The 22,619-nt window shown below is 38.4% G+C and overlaps 1 protein-coding gene across 5 annotated transcripts in view; it reads left to right on the forward strand.

Moving 5' to 3' along the window:
* Positions 1 to 22,619, forward strand: part of CDKAL1 (CDK5 regulatory subunit associated protein 1 like 1) — a 684,969-nt gene that overhangs the window by 292,876 nt on the left and 369,474 nt on the right. The gene's annotated exons all lie outside the window — the stretch shown is intronic.

Genomic DNA, 22,619 nt, shown 5'->3' on the forward strand with positions numbered 1-22,619 from the left:
CTGGTGCCAGACTCAGTGTCTTTTGTTTTTAAGAGATAAACGTCTGGTGGTTTTTATTTTGCTGTGAGACACATATGAGTCATACTATCATGAACTATGTCCTCCCTCCAAACCTCTAATTGCTTTGGACAACTTACCTATACCTCAGCATCTGCAAGCTAATGTGTTAAAAATCTCAACTGTGTGTCTGTTGATAAAGGTTGATTAGTCATCTGTACTTTTCATTCCTTTATAGGCTCATATAATTATATTTTAGTTGGATAAACCACCAGTCCTATAGGATTAATAATTTTGTTTTTATACTTGTATATTGGTTGCAGATTTAGAAAAAGATTAACTATAGCCCTCAGTCTCTGTGACTTACTTCCTCCTTGATCATGGATAGTACATTAATGTGCTTAATCCTGTGAATTACACTCTCCAGTGCAGTGTCTCATTTTTTTAAAAAAATTTAAAAACAATTGTATGATCAAAAAGACAACTGAAATGTTTTCTGTTACTGAAGAGCTTGTTCAACATTATCAAAATAATCTTCATTTCCCCAATGTATTATGACCAGTAGTATGTGTAATGGCTAGGGGAATGGATGTGGGAGCCGGACTACCTGGGCTTATATATTAGCTCCACCACTTAACGGAGTGTGTGATGTTTGTGAAATTACATTATTTCTGTGTGCCTCATTTTCCTCTCTGTAATATAGGGAATAATAGTAGTACCTACTGCATAAGTTCGTTTTCAGGATTAACTTAATATGTAAATTCCGTATAATAGCACCTGACAAGACTTAGTTATCACTGGTCATCCTTGTGATTGTCTAATTGACAAATGGTTTGTTAATAATCACAAAATTTTATTAATGACTAGAGGCCTGATGCACAAAATTTGTGCAAGGGGCTTGGACATCACAGCCTGGCTTCGTCCGGAAGGATGTCTGGAAGGTCATTCAGCTGTCCAGTCTAATTAGTATATTATGCTTTTATTATTATAGATAATCCTAGTACATATTAAAAGTAAATACTAGAATTTACATTTTTTAAAGCTAAAAATTTCCAGTACAAATCACTTTTTATATATAATTTTAAAGAAATGGACAATTGAAGCTAAACACTTTTCATTATATTGCAAAGTAGTATTTTAATCATTAGAAAATAAGAAAGTTGTCCATGGAGTTATGGAAGCCTAAGTAATGTGGTTTCTAACTTTTTCTCATTCTGTATTCTTTTAGCATTTGCTAATAATAAATTTCTAGTTGAAGACATAAGGACAGCTGATTATCAACAAAGTAGCTACCAAGTGTTATATGTCTTATATAGAGAACTTAATTTTTTATTAAGTTTTTTTGACTGTTGATACACTTCCACATTATTGTTTTAAATAGTCTTATTTTTTTATTGGGAACATTTTCTTGAACACTCACTGAGAGTATCAAAAGAAGTTTTTGTTTGTGGTTGGAAAAAATGTCCTTAACCTGCCAACAGAACTTAAAATTGCATAAGAAAATGGATGTTGATGCTGAGAAATGGTGTGTAGGCAGCAGATCTCTTGTTCTGTCTGAAAACAGTGATGAAATACAAACAACAAATGTGGAATTGCTGTTGGTCTATTTTAGTGTGGGAAAGACAACTTCAGAGTGGGCGAAAATTTCTGCTTTTTAAATAAACTTTTATTATATTTAAGCATGGGATTTTTCTGGCAATCATTTTAGGGATCACAGAAAGCTAATTTCTATAAAATTACTGTGGTTCCTATTTCATTATATTTGTGTTGAGATTTGGCAGGAATTTATAACTTGGGATTCATTGTTGACCTTTAGGTGATCTTTGAACTCTTGCAATTGTCTAGAACTTTACTTTAATATTGAAGCTTTTATGATACATCATTATAATTAACTAATCTTTTACTTTTAATTGTAGTAAAATACATCTATAATAATAAAAGCATAATATGCTAATTAGACTGGATGTCCTCCCCGACGACCTTCCGACCTTCCAGACGAAGCCGAGTTGGCAAGGGCCAAGGCAGAGGCAGCTGCATTGGTGGCAGGAGCTGAGCCCTTTGCACGAATTTTGTGTATCGGGCCTCTAGTATAACATAAAATTTATCATTTTAACAATTTTAAGTATACAGTTTAGTGGCATTAAGTACATTCATATTTTTGTGCAATCATCACCACCATCCATCTCTAAAACTTCTTTATCATCTCAACCTCTCTGTATCCATTAAACAGTAACTCTCCCCATTCCCCTCTCACCCCCTCCAGCCCCTGGCAACTGCCATTCTATTTTCTGTCTTTATGAACTTGACTACTCTAGGTACCTCATAGAAGTGGGATAGTGTAATATTTGTTTTTCCAGTTCAACCACGAAGCATGTATCAGAGATTAATTTTTTAAGTCTGAGTAACATTCTATTATACATATCTACCACATTTTATATATGTATTCCCTATTGAGGGACATTTGGGTTATTTTTACTTTTAGGCTATTTTGAATACTATACAGAATACTGCTATGAACATTGATATACAAATATCTGTTTTAGCCTCTGCTTTCAGTTCTTTTGTGTATATACCCAGAAGTGTAATTGCTACATCATATTATAATTCTATGATTTTGAGGAACTGGTATACTATTTTTCTCAGTGGCTAAACCATTTTAGAGTCCCAGAATTATATCTGTAGAATTTTTTGTTGTATACCTTTTTCTTGAGAATCAGGTATTACACTTCATTAAAACCTCAAAGTAATCCACTTTTAAAAAAAATTAAATTCTTTATTGTTTAAAGTATTACATGTTTCCCTTTCCCCCATTAACCTCTCCCCATCTGCTCCCAACTCCCAGCACATGCCCTCACCTCCATACAGTCTGTGTCCATTGCTTATGCACATATGCATGCATACAAGTTCTTTGGTTGATCTCTTACCCCTTCCCCCTCTTCCCTGCCTTCCCTCTTAGGTTGGATGGTCAGTTTGATGCTTCTATGTCTCTGGCTCTATTTTTGTTCATCAGTTTATGTTGTCCATTATATTCCACAAATGAGTGAGATCATGTGATATTTATCTTTCTCCGACTGGCTTATTTCACTTAGCATAGTGCTCTCCGGGTCCATCATGCTGTTGCAAATGGTAAGAGTTCCTTCTTCTTTACAGCAGCATAGCATTCCTTTGTGTAGATGTATCATCATTTTTAATCTACTCATCTGCTGATGGACACTTAGGCTGATTCCAAATCTTAGTTAGCTATGGTAAATTGTGCTGCTATGAACATAGGGGTGCATATATCCTTTCTGATTGGTGTTTCTAGTTTCTTGGGATATATTCGTAGAAGTGGGATCACTGGGTCAAATGGAAGTTCCATTTTTAGTTTTTTGAGGAAACTCCATACTATTCTCCACAGTGGCTGCACCAGTCTGCATTCCCACCAGCAGTGCACAAGGATTCCTTTTTCTCCACATCCTTGCCAGCACTTGTCGTTTGTTGTTTTGTTGATGATAGCCATTCTGACAGGTATGAAATGGTACCTGACTATTGTTTTGATTTGCATCTCTTGGATGATTAGTGACTTTGAGCATGTTTTTATATGTCTCTTTGCCTTCTGTATGTCCTCTTTTGAAAAGTGTCTATTTAGGTCCTTAGCCCATTTTTTTTATTGGATTGTTTATCTTCCCTTTGTTAAGTTGTATAAGTTCCCTATAAATTTTGGAGATTAAACTCTTATCAGAGATACCATTGATAAATATGTTCTCCCATGCAGTGGGCTCTCTTATTGTTTTGTTGATGGTTTCTTTTGCTGTGTAGAAGCTTTTTATTTTGATACTAGAGGCCCAGTGCATGAATTCGTGCATGGGTGGGGTCCCTCGGCCTGGCCAGTGATCAGGGCTGACCGGGGCTGGCTAGCTGGGGAGAGGGACTGTGGGAGGTTTGTCACCCACCTCCCATCGGGCTGATATGGGGGCCAGCCAGCCAGGGGGAGGGACCGCAGGAAGTTGGCTGGCAGCAGGAGGTTGGCTGTGAGAGCGCACTGACCACCAGGGGGCAGCTGCCTGTGTTGAGCGTCTGCCCCCTGGTGGTCAGTGTGCATCATAGCGGCCGGTCATTCAGTTGTTCTGTTGTAAAGGTCTCTTACGCTTTTATATATATAGATAGTCCCATTTGTTTATTTTCTCCTTACTTTCCATTGTCCTAGGAGCTGTATTTGTAAAGATATTGCTACTGCATATCCTCTTGCTGAATTACTCCCTTTAATATCATGAAATGGTACTCCTTATCTCTTGTTATGGGCTTCACTTTGGGGTCTATTTTGTCAGATATAAATATTGCTACCTCAGCTTTTTTCTCATTTCCATTTGCCTAAAAAGTTTTTTCCCATCCCTTCACTATTAGTCTGTGTGAGTCCTTTGTTCTGAGGTGGGTTTCTTGTAGACAGAAAATATATGGGTCATGTTTTCTTATCCATTCAGCTACCCTATGTCTTTTGATTGGTAGCATTTAATCCATTTGCGTTTAAGGTTATTATTGACTAGAGGCCCAGTGCACAAATATGTGCATAGGTGGGGTCTCTCGGCCAGGCTAGTGATTGGGGCTAATTGGGGCTGTCCCGCCCAGTCCTGATTGTGGCCTATCAGGGCCGGCCGGCTGCGGGGATGGAATGAGGGAGGTTGGCTGTGGGAACACACGGACTACCAGGGGGCAGCTCCTGTGTTGAGTGTCTGCCCTCTGTTGGTCAGTGTGCATCATAGCGACTGGTCCTTCGGTCATTCGGTTGACCGGTCATAATGGTCGCTTACACTTTTATATCTATAGATAGGTACTTTAATAATGGTTTGTCGCCATTATTATTATTTATGCCTGTGTTCCTTATGCTCTTTCTATTTCTTCTTTTTACAACAGTCTCTTTAGCATTTCTTCTGTTGCTGGCTTGGTGGTAATAAACTTTCTTAGCCCTTTTTTTTATGTGAAGCTCCTGATTTCACCTTCAATTTTGAATGATAGCCTTGCTGGGTATAGTATTCTTGGATTCAGTCCCTTGCTTTGCATCACTTTATATATTGGATTCTGTTCTCTTCTGGCCTGGTGTGTTTTTGTTGAGAAATCAATTGATAGTCTAATGGGAGATCCCTTATAGGTAACTTTCTGTCTCTCTCTGGCAGCTTTTAAGATTCTTACTTTGTCACTGATGTTTGCCAATTTAATTATGATGTGTCTTGGTGTTGGACTTTTTGGGTTCATCTTGTTTGGGACTCTGTGTGCTTCTTGGACTTATGTGGCTTTTTTCTTCCAACATCAGGGAAGTTTTCTGTCATTATTTCTTCAAACAGGTTTTATATTACTTACTCCACTTTCTCTCCTTCTGGCATCCCTATTATGCGGATGTTGTTTTTTTTGTGTGTGTTGTCCCAAAGCTCCCTTATGCTCTCCTTCTGCTTTTTAGTTTCTTTCTAGTTGCTGCTGTGCTTGGGTGGTTTTTACTACCTTGTCTTGCAACTCACTGATGCCGTCCTCAGCTTCTTCTAGTCTATTGTTGAAACTTTGCATTGTGTTCTTTATTGCAGCTATGTCATTCTTCATTTCCTCTAGATTCTTACACATGTTGAATTTGTCTTTCATCCTTTTCAGCATCCTTATAACCATTGCTCTGAATTCTTTCTCTGATGAATTGCTTGCCTCCATTTTGTTTATTTCTTTTTCTGGTGATTCTTCCTTTTCTTTCGAATGGGGGTTATATCTTTGTCTCCCCATTTTTGCCCTTCCTTTATGATTGTTTCTATGTATTTGATCAGTCTATTCCCTGCAGTTCACTGGGGGAAGGGATAGAACAAAGGGAGAAATGAGCACATGCCAGTGAAGTTGGGTGATGTAGGGCAGGTGCTTGCTTGTTAGCCTAGCCTGGGGAGCAATGGGCTGGCTAGGAAGTGGACCCCGTCAGAAGCATGCAAAATCTTGTAAATCTAAAAATCCCCTTGGAGTCTCCTATATCTTGCTCTTGCTGCATCACTCGCACTCACCCATGCACTCCCCTATTCTCTCTCCAGAGCCATGTGGCCTTAAGCATCCTTCTGGCCAATGGCCATGCAGACCCCACGCACAATGGACTGCAGCTGTGGACACAAGCTAAGCTAGCAGGATGCTGAACTTTAATATGGAGCATAAGTACTGGATAGTGGCCTTAATTCTGGCTCTGTAAAGACAAGATTGAACTTCTTCCATTGTGGAATGGATGGGCATGGGAACTTGGAGGGGAACCCCCTTAATTTTACAATAAAGCTTTGCACGAAACCCCATCCTCATGTGGGTGGTTTCAGGAAATTCTTTTCCTCATGGCAACCCAAGAACACCATCAATAACAGATTGAAAGAAAAAGTGAGAGTGTGTCTCTTATGGATAGGCCACACTTGCATATTTTGGTAGTGAATCAGTTGAACAACTGTGTCATGAATTTGTAGGTGCTCTTAAGAAATGGCAGTGGGAAAAGAAAAGCCTTGAAGTAAATAAGATTACTGAGTTACAAAGACTGTTTGTTATGCTGAATTTAAGTCATTATATTCTACAAATGTAATAAATTTACATATTATAAATAAAAATATTTCCTCTTTATAAGGCAGCACTACTAAGGTAATCTTATCTAGAAACTCAGCTTAAACTGCAGATGTTCTTTGGCAAGTTGACTGGCATTCCAGTTGATAAGAAATAGAATTGGATTGTGCATCTCATGAATAGTTACCATGGAAGGGGTGAGGGGGGAAGATGCATCTACAGCTGTTTCAAGTTAACTTTCTTTTTTTGTAGCTAACAAGTGAAGGGAAAAGTTATTTTCTCAGCAATAAAAAGATCTAAAAATATAGTTTCTTTGAGAATTTACCATATGTTATGTATGTTTTATTTTATATATATATATATATATATATATATATATATATATATATATATATATACACACACATATTTATAGTAGTGAAATTTAGATTCCTTGGTCATGGATCTCAGAGCATCAGTGAAATTATGTATTAATATAGAATTTTATTTTATTTTTGGATATCGAAATAGTATGATATAGGGCTTTTTAGTTTCAAATCCTAACCTCATTTCTAGCCTTAAATAAGTTACTCAGTTTCATTCTGTTTCAGTTTCTTTATCTGTAAAAGAAGGACAATAAAAACAATTTATGAGGTTGCTGGAAGAATTAAAAGTGATTTAATACATGAAAAGTGCTTAAAATAGTGCCTTGTACACAGTAAGCATTGTGTAACTATTAGCTTACCATTTGTTATTATGCCAGCAAGAGTGTTTTGTTTTTAAGGCTCTGGACTTGGAAAGATTATTTCTTCATACATTGTATAAAAATTGATTATTTTTAAAATAAATGTTTATTTATTATATTGGAAATAGAGTTATTGGAGAAAACATTGTGAGGCTTTTAACACATATTAGCAGATTTGTCTTTGATAAAGTTATAACTGTCATCAGCAATCTATGAGAATCCCTAGAAATTGAATTATTAGGCCAAATTGGAATGATTTTATCTTTTTTTAAAGATTTTATTTTATTTTATTATTTTTTTAAAATATATATTTTATTGATTTTTTACAGCGAGGAAGGGAGAGGGATAGAGAGTTAAAACATCCATGAGAGAGAAGCATCGATCAGCTGCCTCCTGCACACCCCCCACTGGGGATGTGCCCTCAACCAAGGTACATGCCCTTGACCGGAATCGAACCTGGGACCCTTCAGTCCCCAGGCCAACGCTCTATCCAGGGAGCCAAACCGGCTAGGGCTTTTTTAAAGATTTTAAAGAATATATATATTGTTATTGATTTAAGGGAGGGAGAGGGAGAAAGAGAAACATCAATGATTGAGAGAGAATCATTGATCAGCTGCTTCCTGCATTCCACCTACTGGTGGTCGAGCCCACAACCCTGGCATGACCGGAATTGAACCCGGGACCCTTCAGTCCACAGGCTGATGCTCTATCCACTGAGCAAAACCAGCTAGGGCTGGAATGATTTTATCTTGATAAATCTTGAATGAAATTATTTTCTGTAATCTAGAACAAAAGTCAAATAGGACAGGAGATATTTGGAAATATGAGGAAGAATTTTTCAATAGGATCTATTGAAAAACAATAAAATAACATTTAAGTGTAGGAAAATAATCTACCCTGGAAATGCTAATAAGTAGTATTTCCTATCATTTGTTTTGTATTGTTTGTGAACTGTGGGCACTTTAGGTACGTGGCCTGATCTTATTTGAAAGCTGGATAAACTTTCTTAGTGTATTACACTGGATGATTCTTTTAAATGAAAGAAACTTTTCATTCCTTGATGTATGCCTGTATGTCTAGCCCTACTGGGGAGCCAGAGGTTTCTTCCAATTCACTTTTGCCTCCATCAAAGGGGATTTCCTTCAGGGTTATACCCAGTAGACATCACCACCTTTTGGGAAGGAAGTTCTTCTCGACTGGGTGTATTGCTCATCTCTGAAACATTCGTGTTCCTGTTTGAGTTCTTACATTGACATATTGTCTCCATTTGTGATCAGTGTTTATCTTTTCCTTCCTAATGTTTCTGAAAACATCATGGTTCTTTATAAAGGACTGAATTCTATATTTAATGGGGTGTAGTGGCTTTATCTCCCCCCCCCATCCCAATAAGGAGCTATTATTGAATCAATAGGTATTCCTACAATCAGTCAAATAATAAAGTGTAAGGTGTATGACGGAGAAGATACACTAAACCGCTGTGCACCTGAGGCCTGAGTAAAAGCTTTCCTCTATGGAGGTTTGGGTAGTCAGCTTGATTGCCACTGGCTATGCGTTAAGGACCTGCTACCTAATTTAGCTCTGGTAAGTGGTATTTTCTCTTGGTCTTGCTTTTGGTAGTAATTTTCTAAAGGTAAAGACAGGGTTGAATTTCATTTAGATTATTATAATGTTAATTAGAATTATAGCTCTCAAAATTGGAGAATTTGTTGAAATTAAAATGGTGGGTAATTGTATAAATGCTTAGGCACTACTTTTCCATTTCAGTTTAAAACACCTCCTCTTTCTTCATTATGTAATTACACCATTATTCGACCCAAACAATTTATTTTCCCACACAGGTTAGAAAATTATCTGAAATTTGCTTTCTAGTTTCAACATAATTGAAATGTGAGATTTTTTTTTTTTCTTTTCTCAGGATGTTTTGACCAATGTTAAAACAATACCCTTTATCCCAGGCGCCAAAATGTGGTACCTGTTCTATGTTATAGAATTAGCTTTGGCCAGTGTTTCCTGTGAGATTTTACCCAGCAGAAGTCAGCCTCCAAAACCACTGAGGAAGCAAGAACAATAGTTCTCCTCACTAAGACTCCTTTACTTTTAAACTATAGTCAGAGTTTTTTGGTTTGTATATTTAGCATGTGGTTAATCAAACCTTCAGGAAATTAACTCTTAGGTAAGTCTTTAATTTAATAGCAGATAAGTGTTAACTGTAAGGCATAGGAAGTAAATAAATGTTATTTTTAATATCACCATTACATAAATTTGGCTTTATTACAAGGCATATAATAAAAGTACCACTTTAGAAAAATGTTTTTATTGATTTGAGAGGAAGAGAAATATAGAAACATCAATGATGAGAGAGAATCATTTATCTGCTGCCTCCTGCAAATCCCCTACTGGGGGTTGAACCTGAAACATGGGCATGTGCCCTGACAGGGAACCAAACCGTGACCTTTGGTTCAACCACTGGCCTGGTGGCTATATTATTTTTGAAAGGGTATTTGTTACTATGTTTTAAACTTTATAGTATACTAGGGGCCCGGTGCACGAAATTCGTGCACTGGGTGTGGGGGGGGGGGGAGTGCCCCTCAGCCTAGCCTGCCCCCTCTCACATACTGGGAAGCCCTCAGGCATTGACCCCCATCACCCTCCAATCGCAGGATCGGCCCCTTGCCCAGGCCTGACGCCTCTGGCCTAGGTGTCCGGCCCGGGCAGCGGGGACCTGCAGTGGCAGTGGGGGGTGCCGTGATCGCGCGGGCTCCGCCCCTAACCCTGCAGGAAGCCTCTGGCTGAGGCGTCCGGCCCGGGCAGTGGGGACCCACAGCTGCAGCGGCCCCGCGATCGTGGGCTTCGCTTTAGGCCCAGGCAAGGGACCCCTAGCTCCTGGGACTGCCAGCTTCGACAGTGCCCAGCTCCCATTGCTGGCTCCACCCCTACTTCCTGCTATCACTGGCCAGGGCGGAAAAGGCACCTGATTCTCTGATCATGGCTGGGGGGCAGGGCAAAGGCGGGCCCCAGGGCCGCCTTTGCCCTGCCCCCCAGCTCTTAGCTCCCCCCAGGGTTTCCGATCACTGTCAGTGGCAGGGGGCTTCTTCCTGCTTTCCCTTTCGCCTCCCTGCATTGTGCCTACATATGCAAATTAACCGCCATCTTGTTGGCAGTTAACTGCCAATCTTAGTTGGCAGTTAATTTGCATATAGCCCTGATTAGCCAATGAAAAGGGTATCATCGTACGCCAATTACCATTTTTCTCTTTTATTAGTATAGATTGGGAATATGCCTTACATGGCAGCATTATATTTTTAGGGATAAATCATGTATTTTTGTGTATATATGATTTATATTACAGTTGGAGATATGTAGTTGCCTTCAGAGTCCCTGTTTCTTTTTCAGCTTGAATATTTATAAGTTAATTTAAATCTGTAGCACAAAGTCATTTTGTATGGGGTCTCCAGCTCTAATGTCCAATCAAGTATTTTTGTTTCACTAGCAACTATTATTTGGTGATTGCATGCAGCTATCTCTACTGCTGTCTTTGCAAGGTATAAACAATAGGTTAGCATTAATTTTTTGTACCACTGTCATTATTTTATAAAACTAAAAATAAGAATGTAGGTGGAATAGAACATTTTTAGAAAAGTGTGTGCTTTATGTCTGACAGAATTTCATCATCGTTCACCATGCTATTTTGGTAAACATATTCAGAAACAGTTGTTGCTATTATGGGTGTGGGACTTTGTCTCCCATGGAGTAAACCACTAGCTACAAATAGAACGCTTTGAAAATCCAACTCTAATTATTATTTATATTAATTATATTTCTTCTGTGTCTGTATCAATTGGCATGTTAAGTGATTTAGGCTAATATTCAGTCAAAGCTGTTTTATTTCCATTTTTCTATAAAGGTTATAGAAATATGAGGAAACTTGGATAGATATTATAGAATCATCTGCTATAGTAATTTTTGTAGAATTTGATGGATTTTTTGCTGGCTTCTGGTGAAGTGACAAATATAAGGAAAATAAGTGAGTTTTTCTGAAGCTACATGTGTGGTCCTTCATCAAGACTCTTCTCCCATTTTGGTGTTAAAAGAAGCTGTTTGTTAAAATAATTGTACTACAGGGTAATTTAACTTCTCCAAAATAAAAAGTTGGCACCCTATTTGGTGATCAGTTTTAAGTATGTGCATTTTAAATTTATTGCTCTGTGACATCTTAGAGTCTGGGAACTACTGATGGAAAAAGTACAGACAGTTATAATAAAAATGGATGTTCTTGATGGATACTATGGCCCTTTGATTTCTCTTGTTGGGTAGTCCATTTGTCATGGTGTACACACTGTAAGGTCCCTGGCTTTACAGGTTTAGTTTTTTAGCTTTAGTTTCCTATTTCCAGCTGCCTGGAAGACAAGCGTGCCGATCCTTTTGCCTGGCAGATCCATATTATTGCCCTGTGCCTTCTTCATTCCTGACTTCCCTTTCCCTATCTCATTGTATCTTACTGGATTTTCCCCACAAGAAGGTACAATTATAACGGCTCCTGGCTCTCTAACCAAGTATTTTCTTGATGTCTTGTCTGGTCTGCTCTGAAATCACTAATAACTTTGAGTATTTATTGATATTTTAGTAGTTTATAAGGCACTGTGTTAGACGCTATAGCAGATAGTAATATGTATACCTATTCTTTAAGTAAATTGTAATCTACTAAGAATATTAAGCACATACATAGTTATGTATTACTAGAGGCCCAATGCACGAAAATTCATGCAAGAGTAGGCCTTCCTTCCTCAGTCTGCCAGCACCGGCTTCCCTCCTGCACCCGGAACCCAGGCTTCCCTCCTCCGACCGCCGGCAGGCACCCAGGGCCCGGGCTGGCTTCGCCAGGGCCACCCACAGGCACCTGGGACACAGACTGGCTTCCCTCTGGCCCCGGCTTCATCAGGAAGGACATCTGGAACGATGTCCAGAAGACATCAGGTCTAATTAACATATTAACATATTACCCTTTTATTATTATAGATTTTTTTCCCACTTTAAAAAATTTTGGTAAAACACACATAACAAAAATTGCCATCTTAACCATTTGTAAGTGTACAGTTCAGGGGTATTTAATACAGTACATTTAGCCCTAGCTGGTTTGGCTTAGTGGGTAAAGCATCGACCTGCAGACTAAAGGGTCCCAGGTTTGATTCCAGTCAAGGGCACGTGCCTGGGTTGCAGGCTCGATCCCCACTGGGGGGTGTGCAGGTGGCAGCCAGTCAATGATTCTCTCTCATCATTGATGTTTTTCTCTCTCCCTCTCCCTTCCTCTGTGAAATCAATAAAAATATATTAAAAATAAATAAACAAATGAATGAATGAATGAGTAAATACAGTACATTTACATTGTTGTGCAACCATCACCAACATCCATTCCATGAGTCTTTTCATCTTGTAAAACTGAAACTTTATACCCATTCAACAATGACTTCCCATTTGTCCCTCCCTCAAGACCCTGGAAGCCACCATTCAATTTTCTGTCTCTGAATTGGACGACTCCAGATACCTCACAGAAGTGGAATCACAAAGTCTTTGTCTTTTCATGATTGGTATATTTCACTTAGCACAATATCCTCAAAGTTCCAAAGTAGTATATTGCAGAATTTCCTTCATTTTAATGGCGTATGATACTCCATTGGTTTTGCTTATCCATTCATTCATCAATAGACACCTGGATTGATTCCACATTTTAGCTAATGCTACTGTTGCTATGAATATGACTATACAAATATCTCTTAAAGACTCTGCTTTCAGTTCTTTAGGTTATATACCAAGAATTTGAATAGCTGGATCATATGGTAATTTTACTTCTAATTTCTTGAGGAAGCACCATACTATTTTCCACAGCTGTGTTACCATTTTATATTCCCACCAGCACTGCACAGGGGTTCCAGTTTCTCCACACATTCGCCAATTCTTCTGTTGTGTGTGTGTGTTAATCCTCACCCAAGGAAAATGTTTCCTTTGATTTTCATAGAGAGTAGAAAGGAAGGGAAGGGAGAGAGAGATCCATTGGTTGCCTCCTGCACATGCCCCAACTGGGGCAAGGATCAAACCTGCAACCCGGGTATGTGCCCTTGACCTGGAATTGAACCCATAACCCTTGGTGCTTGGGCCAGTGCTCTAACCATATAGCCACACCAGCCAGGGTTTAGTTTATTTTTTGATACGTGCCATTCTAATAAGTATGAGGCAGTATCTGATTGTAGTTTTGATTTGTATTTCCTTAATTATTAGTGCTGTTGTATATGTTTTCATGTGCATATATCTTCTTTAGAGAAATGTCTATTCAAGTCTTTGGCCCATTTTTGAGTCTGATTATTTGTTTTTTTGTTGGTGAGTTTTGAAGTTCTCTGTGTATTCTCGATATCATTTCTTATCAGATAATATGATTTACAAACATTAGCTCTGATTCTGTGGGTTGCGTTTTTACTGTGTTTTATAGTGTCTTTTGGTGTGAAAAACTTAAAAATGTTCCTGAAGTCCAGTATATCTGTTTTTCCTTTTGTTTCCTGTGCCAAGTCCAGTGTCATAGAAATTTTATCCTATATTTTTTATAAGAATTTTGTTATTTTTAGATCTTACATATAGATTCTTGATCCATTTTGAGTTAACTTTTATATATGGTATTAGATAAGGGTCAAATTTTACTCTTCTACATGTGAATATATAGTTTTTACAGCATCATTTATTAAAAAGACTCTCCTTATCTCATTAAATGATCTTGGCACCCTTGTCAGAAGTCATTTGACCATGTACTTGAGGGTTTATTTTAGGCCTCTCCATTTTATTTCATTGACTTATATGTCTGTTTGGGCCATTATCACACTGTTTTGATTAATGTAGCTTTATAGAAAGCATTGAAGTCAGGAAATGCAAGTCCTCCAGTTTTGTTTTGTTTTCCAATATTGTTTTGGCTATTTGGGTCTCTTCAGATTTTATATTAATTTTAGGATGCACTTTTCTATTTCTTCAAGAAACATCATTGTAATTTTGATAGGTATCACAAGAATTTATAGATTGCTTTGGGAAATACTGATATTTTAACAATATTGTCTCTCGGTCATTGGATATGGGATGTGTTTCCATGTAGTTATGTCTTCACAATGTCAATTTCTTTCAGCAGTGCTTTGTAGTTTTTATTGTACAAGATTTTCACCTCTTTGTTAATTTCTAAGCACTATGTTCTTTTTAATACTATTTTAAATGGAATTGCTTTTGTGACTTTCTTTTTTTTTTAATATATTTTATTGAATTTTTACAGAGAGGAAGGGAGAGGGATAGAGAGTTAGAAACATCGATGAGAGAAAAACATCGATCAGCTGCCTCCTGCACACCCCCAACTGGGGATGTGCCCGCAACCAAGGTACATGCCCCTGACCGGAATCGAACCCGGGACCCTTGAGTCCGCAGGCCGATGCTCTATCCACTGAGCCAAACCAACCAGAGCGTGACTTTCTTTTTATATGCATTTCATTGTTCGTGAATAGAAATACAAATTTGTGTGTGTGTGTGTATTTACTCTGTATATTCATTTATTCTAACAGGTTTTTAAAAATAATTATGGATTTTTCTACATATAGGAGCATATCATTTGCAAAGAGATAAGTTTAAGTCTTTTTAATTAATTAACTTATTTATTTATTTTTTTAATATATTTTATTGATTTTTTACAGAGAGGAAGGGAGAGAGATAGAGAGTTAGAAACATCGATGAGAGAGAAACATCGATCAGCTGCCTCCTGCACATCTCCTACTGGGAATGTGCCCGCAACCCAGGTACATGCCCTTGACCGGAATCGAACCCGGGACCCTTCAGTCCGCAGGCCGACGCTCTATCCACTGAGCCAAACCGGTTTCGGCAAGTCTTTTTAATTTAAATGCATTTTGTTTCTTTTTATTTCTAATTACTCAGGCTAGAATTTCCAGTCCTATGTTCAGTAGAAGTGGTGAAAGTTGGCATCTTTGCTTTGTTTCTGATCTTAGAGGAAAAGCCTTCAGTCATTTGTCATTGAGTATGATGTTCACTGTGGGTTTTTTATATATTGCTTTTATTAAGTTGAGGATGTTTCTTAGTATTTCTAGTTTGATTATTTTTATATTGAAAGGCTGTTGAATTTTATCAAATTCTTTTTCTGCATTAATATTGTTGATGTGGCATATTACATTGAACAATTTTTGTACTTTGAACCATTCTTGCATTCCAAGAGTACATCTCACTTGGTCTTGGTGTCTGATTGTTTTAATAAGCTTCTGCATTCTTTTTGTTAGTATTTTGTTGGGGATTTTCAAATCAGTGTTCTTAAGAGATATTGGTTTATACTTGCAGTGTCTTTATCTGGCTTTGGTATTAACGTAATTCTGCCTTTACAGAATGAGTTACAAAGTGTTTCTTCCTCTTCAACTTTTGTAAAAGTGTGAGAATGTTTAGTATTTGTTTTTCTCTATATGCTCAGTACAATTCACTGGTACAGTAATCGGGGTTTTTTCTCCTGGAAAAAAAATCAGTATGGGTGAATTTTTAAAAGTTTGTGATTTTTAAATTATTCCAAAACTTGTGATATCTGAAGATGCTCTTTAAAAGAAAAAAACACAAAACTGAATTTATTAAAACTTTGTTTTCATTTTTTTCTGTAGTTCAGTTAAGTTTATATGTATTACGCATTTGAACCGTTTGAAATATTTTAATTTGTGAAAATTCATTGTTCTTTTATTTGTTTAATTTCTGTAATTTAAAAATATTCCACCACAGATGCTTTTTAAGGTTCCAGAGTTAAATTTCTAAATTGAATGCCTAATCTGCTTCTGCTTTTGAGGTTTTCAGTTATTTCTTGGCCTGTGGCCATATAATCACCAGTGCAAAGATTAGAGCGGTGCACTAGCTTTATTCTTCCATCAGAGCACTCTAAGGCAGTTCAGGATTTTGCATCTCCCTTACAGCTCAACAGCCATTCTCTTTTTTGGTTTTGGCTTTCAACAGTCTACCTTCAAAGATCTTTTGTTTTCTGACGGTTGAAGGAACTGGCTCAGTGTTACTCGTAGACAATTATTTAATTGTTAACAGATAACTGAAACTCTCGGTGGTGGTTTCTGTGGTGAATCTCTTTATTTTAGTGAAGGCTTGTCATGTTGAAATGATTGGTCATCATAATTTTTAATGATTGAAAAAAAATTTTAAACCAAATAGCATCAAAAGCCTTATTCTTTTCTGATTTTGTACTGCATATAATTTTAGATTACAACAGATCTCTTTCCTTTTTAAATGTAAGACATAGCTGATTTAATGCTTGGTTAGTACTGTTTTAACATACTTAAAGAAACTTATTTTTTAGAAAATTTTACTTCATTGAAATAATATAAAATATTTTGATAACTGCAAGTAAGGGTGAACTCATACAATAAAGAGTTTAGAACTTCAAAAACATATCACATCAACAAACCCTAACTAACCTCAAGGGAACAGTTTAGTGAAGAATACTTTGAATTCTTAATGTAATAGTTATACTTGGTGGCTTATTTTCATTATTATAAATGTTTCCGGGTATCACTTTGTTTTATTTAAACTTTATAGTACACTTTCATGAGTGATTTTCCATGGGGGATATATTTCCACTTTTATAAAGCGAGCCAGTAGGAAAATATGATTTCTTTTCCACAGTTGATTTCAGCCAAACTATCAGTAACACATCTGTTTTGTAAAGTTAAGTACACCTGGAACATGATACTGTATAATTATTTCTTTACAGAATTGTTTACAACAGTCACATTAAACAAGTATTAGAGAACATCTACTGATCACTCACTAGGTGCAGACTATATTCTAAGTGCTTTGCATGTGTTAATTAATTTATGTTACATTTTGTTCCCTTCTCTTCCTATTTCCTTTTCCCTTCTCCAGGCTGATGTCTCTTAAGACAGTTACATTTAAAAAATAGCCCAAGTCAGAAATGGGAGTAGTTTCTATTGTCCACCTAACTTATGGAGCTCTCCATTAGGAATTAGGAGACCTAGCTACGTAGTATCAAGAGATTCCCTGGATGGGTGCTGAGGTAACTTGAGTGAACGCCAATCACAATGGGGAATTACAGGTGAATGAATGGTGGGGTCTGCTGCATCCAGCAGAACACAGTGCCACTTGAGCTGAGGAGAAGGGCAGAGAGAGCAGTCAGCTTTGAGAACCTGAGCGATAGAATTTCAGAAAAATGGCAAGCCAAACAAGGTGATACAATTTACCAAAGAGCCAGCAGGAGGATGAAAACCAGAACTTGTAAACAGCAAGGTTGGAATAACTGGTTTGGGTCAGCCAATAGACAAGAAGCCTAGTTTTAGATTTCCAAAGAATAAAAGAGAGAAATACATGTGTGTTTTTGTTGTTGTTTTTAAATATATATTTTATTGATTTTTTACAGAGAGGAAGGGAGAGAGATAGAGAGTTAGAAACATCGATGAGATAGAAACATCGATCAGCTGCCTCCTGCACATCTCCCACTGGGCATGTGCCCGCAACCCAGGTACATGCCCTTGACCGGAATCGAACCTGGGACCTTTTCAGTCCGCAGGCCGACGCTCTATCCACTGAGCCAAACCGGTTTCGGCGAGAGAAATACATGTTTTAATCAGCTTAACAATAACCCACAACCGTCGGACCAACTAGAAATGCATGTTTTAAACAAAGAGCTTCATACATAGGATGATAAGTATTGGCCATATCTTTGAATAAATATGCTGTGTTACTTTATGTCTCATGTCAGATGATTGCTTATTTTATCTACATTTTTATGTAGATAGGATGTTTGATACACATTAATTCTGGGGAGGCAGCTTAGTATGAAAATAGAATGGAATTTGAAATTTGATAGGCTCAGGTTTGAATTTCAGCTCTTGAGATTTGAGTTACAGGCCTTGAGCAAGCTACTTTACCTCCACCCCTAGTTCTACAGAGATATAGTTGACATATAACATTGCATAAGTTTAAGGTGTGCAACATTATGATTTGAGATATATATATGTTGTGGAATGTTTACCATAATGTTTAGTTAACATCTATCACTCTACATACTTACAGTTTTTCCCTTGTGATAAGAATTTTTAAGATCTCTTAGCACCTTTCAAATATAATATGGTATTGGTAACCATAGTGACCATACTATACGTTACATCCCCAGAACTTATTTATCTTGTAAGTGGAAATTTGTACCTTTAGACCAACTTCACCCATTTGCCCCCCCCCCCCAACACACACACACACACACACACACACACACAAATTCCACCCTCTGGCTGCCACTAATATATTCTCTATTTCTATGAGGTTTTTAAAATTCCACATGTAAGAAAGATTATATAGTATTTATCTTTGTCTATCTGACTTCACTAAGCATATTGCTCTTGAAGTCCTTCCATGTTGTCACAAATGGCAGGATTTCCTTCTTTTTTATGGCTCAATAATATTCCATTGTATATATAAATAAACCACGTATTTTTTTTTATCCATGCATCCATATGTGGACACTTAAGTTATTTCCGTAATAATAATAATGCTACAGTGAACATATATTCTTTTTTATTTTTTATTATTAAATCTTTATTGTTCAGGTTATTACAGTTGTTCATCTCCCCCCCCTCCCCCATAGCTCCCCTCCACCCGGTTTCCACACCACCATCTGCCCTTACCCACTGCCCCACTATCCTCATCCATAGGTGTATGATTTTTGTTCAGTCTCTTCCCACACCCTTCACACCCCTTTCCCCCTCGAGAATTGTCAGTCCACTCCCTTTCTATGCCCCTGATTCTATTATATTCATCAGTTTATTCTGTTCATCAGATTTTTTATTCACTTGATTTTTAGATTCACTTGTTGATAGTAATGTATTTGTTGTTCATAATTTTTATCTTTACCTTTTTCTTCTTCTTCCTCTTCTTAAAGAATACCTTTCAGCATTTCATATAATTCTGGTTTGGTGGTGATGAACTCCTTTAGCTTTTTCTTATCTGTGAAGCTCTTTATCTGACCTTCAATTCTGAATGATAGCTTTGCTGGGCAAAGTAATCTTGGTTGTAGGTTCTTGCTATTCATCACTTTGAATATTTTTTGCCACTCCCTTATGGCCTGCATAATTTCTTTTGAGAAGTCAGCTGACAATCGTATGAGTATTCCCTTGTAGGTAACTAAGTGTTTTTCCCTTGCTGCTTTTAAGATTCTTTCTTTGTCTTTTGCTCTTGGCATTTTAATTATGATGTGTCTTGGTGTGGTCCTCTTTGGGTTCCTTTTGTTTGGGGTTCTCTGTGCTTCCTGGACTTGTAAGTCTATTTCTTTCACCAGGTAGGGGAAGTTTTCTGTCATTATTTCTTCAAATAGGTTTTCAATATCTTGCTCTCTCTCTTCTTCTGGCACCCCCATTAATTCGGATGTTGGTACGCTTGAAATTGTCCCAGAGGCTCCTTACACTATCTTCATATATTTAGATCCTTTTTTTTTTTTTTTTTTTTTTTTGCTTTTCTGGTTGGGTGTTTTTTGCATTTCAAATCTTTGACTTGATTCTTGTGATATTCTAGTCTGCTGTTGGATCTCTGTATATTATTCTTTATTTCAGTCAGTGTATGCTTAATTTCTAGTTGGTCCTTTTTCATATCCTCGAGGGTCTCACTAGATTTATCGAGGGTCTCACTAAATTTATCGGTGGTTTCTAGGAAATTCTTGAAAAACCTTAAAAGTGTGGTTTTGAACTCTATATCCAGTCATTTGCTTTCCTCCATTTCTGTCATTTGTGACCTGTTTCTTTGTCAACGCATTTTGGCTGCTTCCCTATGTTGATAGAGTGGCTTTGTGTGCTAGGTGTCCTATAGCGCCCAGTGGCTCAGCCTCCCCAGTTACCTGAGGTGGACACTCTTGGTGCACCCCTTTGTGGGCTGTGTGCACAGTGTTGTTGTAGTTAAGCCTTGATTGTTGTTGGTTTCACTGGAGGAATTGACATCCAGGCCAATTGGCTGTGAGAATCAGCTGTATCTGCAGCGGGAGAACTTCTGTGCTGGAGACAACCTTATGGGGCAAGAGTTGCTTCAGTGGGGCTTTGGTGTTCACTGAGTCTGCCCCCTGAGTGTGTCCCTTATGGATATGAGGAGTTATAATCTGGATGGTCCCACACTGACCACTGGGTACACTGGCTCTTGGATCTCTAAGGAGGTCTTTAGCCTCTTCCTGAGGCTACCCAGCAGGAGCTACAGAGAGATCTGCAGATTCCTCTTCTTTGTTTGGGGTTTGGAGGTGCCCAGATGAGGCCCAGCTGTGAAGCAATGCAAGCTGCTGTGGGGCCTTGTGCCCTCTTTTGGATGTTCTGGTTCTCTCTGACCCAGCTGCAGTTTGTTAGGTAATTTTAGATTTAAAGGGCCAGGCCATTCATATGCAAAAGCCTCTGCTCACAGCTTAGGTGGGGTGGGGTCTCAGGGAATCAACAGGGCCGAGCAAACAGCTATGGCTGATCCTCAGCCCTGCCCTAAGAGGCCCCGGGTCTCAGTGTCTCTCAGTAATCGCTGCAAGCACCTTTGAAAGAAAGCTGCCCCCGAGTTCTGCCCAATACCAGACAGTCCAGTTTCTCCCTGTATGAGTCTGGGTCCCCAGAGACTTGCCCAGAACTGGAGTTCAGAGCAGTCAGGATCTTGTAAAAATTGAAAAAGACAACCCCGTCCTCAGTTGCCAGCCCTTTCCGCGTGCTCCTCGTTACTTCTGAACTTTACTTCTGCACCTCCTCTGAGTCTCAGTGTGCTTTTCTTTTTCCTTATAGTTGTAGAATTTCCACTCATCCAGCCTCCCTGTGGTTCTGGATGATGTCCGTTTTGTCTTTTAGTTGTAGTTTTGAAGTGGTTGTGCAAGGCAGCAATTTCAGTTGTTTACCTATGATGCCATCTTGGTTTCTTTAACATATATTCTTTTGAGTTAGTATTTTATTTTATTTTATTTTATTTTATTATTTTATTTTTATTTTTGGTATAGCAAAGGTGGAGATTTATTGAAGAATAAGTACATGTGGGGAGAGGGAAGAGTCCCACAGAATGGACTCCCAGGTAGGTAGGGGGAAAAGGGTCCCCGTGAGTTAGTATTTTAAAAACTAAAAGGTTGGTTTTACTCTTGTAATTTAAAAATATCATTTAAATAAGTTCTCTTATTATAAGATAAAAGAAACACTTATAATAAAACTAGCGTCCTGGTGCACGAAATTTGTGCATGGGTAGAGTCCCTAGGCCTCGTGGCGATCAGGGCTTATCAGGTTCCCCACCTCCCTGCCTCCTCCTTCCCTCACCACCCAGGCACCGCCACAGTGCAATTTCCCCCGCCTCCCTGCCTCCTCCTTCCCTTGCTTCCTCAGCGCTTCATTGCCACTGCTGGTCACCTGCCATGTTCCATGCTGCCCCCTGGTCGTCAGCGCAGGTCATAGTGAGTGATCGAACTCCCATTCTCCTGGTCGTGCTCCCGAGAGGACACTGTGCATATTAGTCTTTAATATATACATACTAGAGTCCCAGTGCACGAATTCATGCACCGGTAGGGTCCCTTGGCCTGGCCTGTGGGATTGGGCCGAAACCAGTTCTCCGACATACTCCAAGGGGTCCTGAATTGTGAGAGGGCTCAGGCCAGGCTGAGGTACCCCACTGGTGCACGATTGGGGCCAGGGAGGGACGCGGGAGGTTGGCTAGCTGGGGAGGGACCGCGGGAGTTCTCCAGGGCGTGTCCGGCCCATCTTCGCTCAGTCCTGATCAGCTGGACCCCAGGAGCAAGCTAACCTACTGGTCAGAGCGTCTGCCCCCTCGTGGTCAGTGCACGTTATAGTGAGCAGTTTAGTGGCCTTAGCATATCATTAGCATATTACGCTTTGATTGGCCGAATGGGCGACTGGACACTTAGTATATTAGGCTTTTATTATATAGGATAGAAGATAGACCTATGTAAAAAAGATAAGGCTCATGCCCTAATCAAGTGACTTAGTTGGTTGGAGCATCATCCCATATACAAAAAGGTTTTCGATCCCAGGTCAGGGCAGTAAGGGAGGCAATTGATTGACGTTTCTCTCTCATACTGATGTTTCTCTGTCTCTTTCTCTCTCTTCCTCTCTCTCTCAATTAAATAAAAACATATCCCTTGATGAGGATTTAAAAAAACAAAATAAGGCTCAACATTTAACAAAAAGCAACACAAATCTCTTCGGTGATTCAGTTGCTCTAGGATGATAAATTTAATTAATTAAAAATTAAATAAAAGTATAATTACAACATTAGTTTGGAAAAATTAATAAATAGAAATATTTTTCAATAGTCTTTAGACATGACAAATAAT

This window comes from Myotis daubentonii, chromosome 3, assembly GCF_963259705.1.
Source record: "Myotis daubentonii chromosome 3, mMyoDau2.1, whole genome shotgun sequence".
In the NCBI taxonomy this organism is placed as follows: Eukaryota; Metazoa; Chordata; class Mammalia; order Chiroptera; family Vespertilionidae; genus Myotis; species Myotis daubentonii.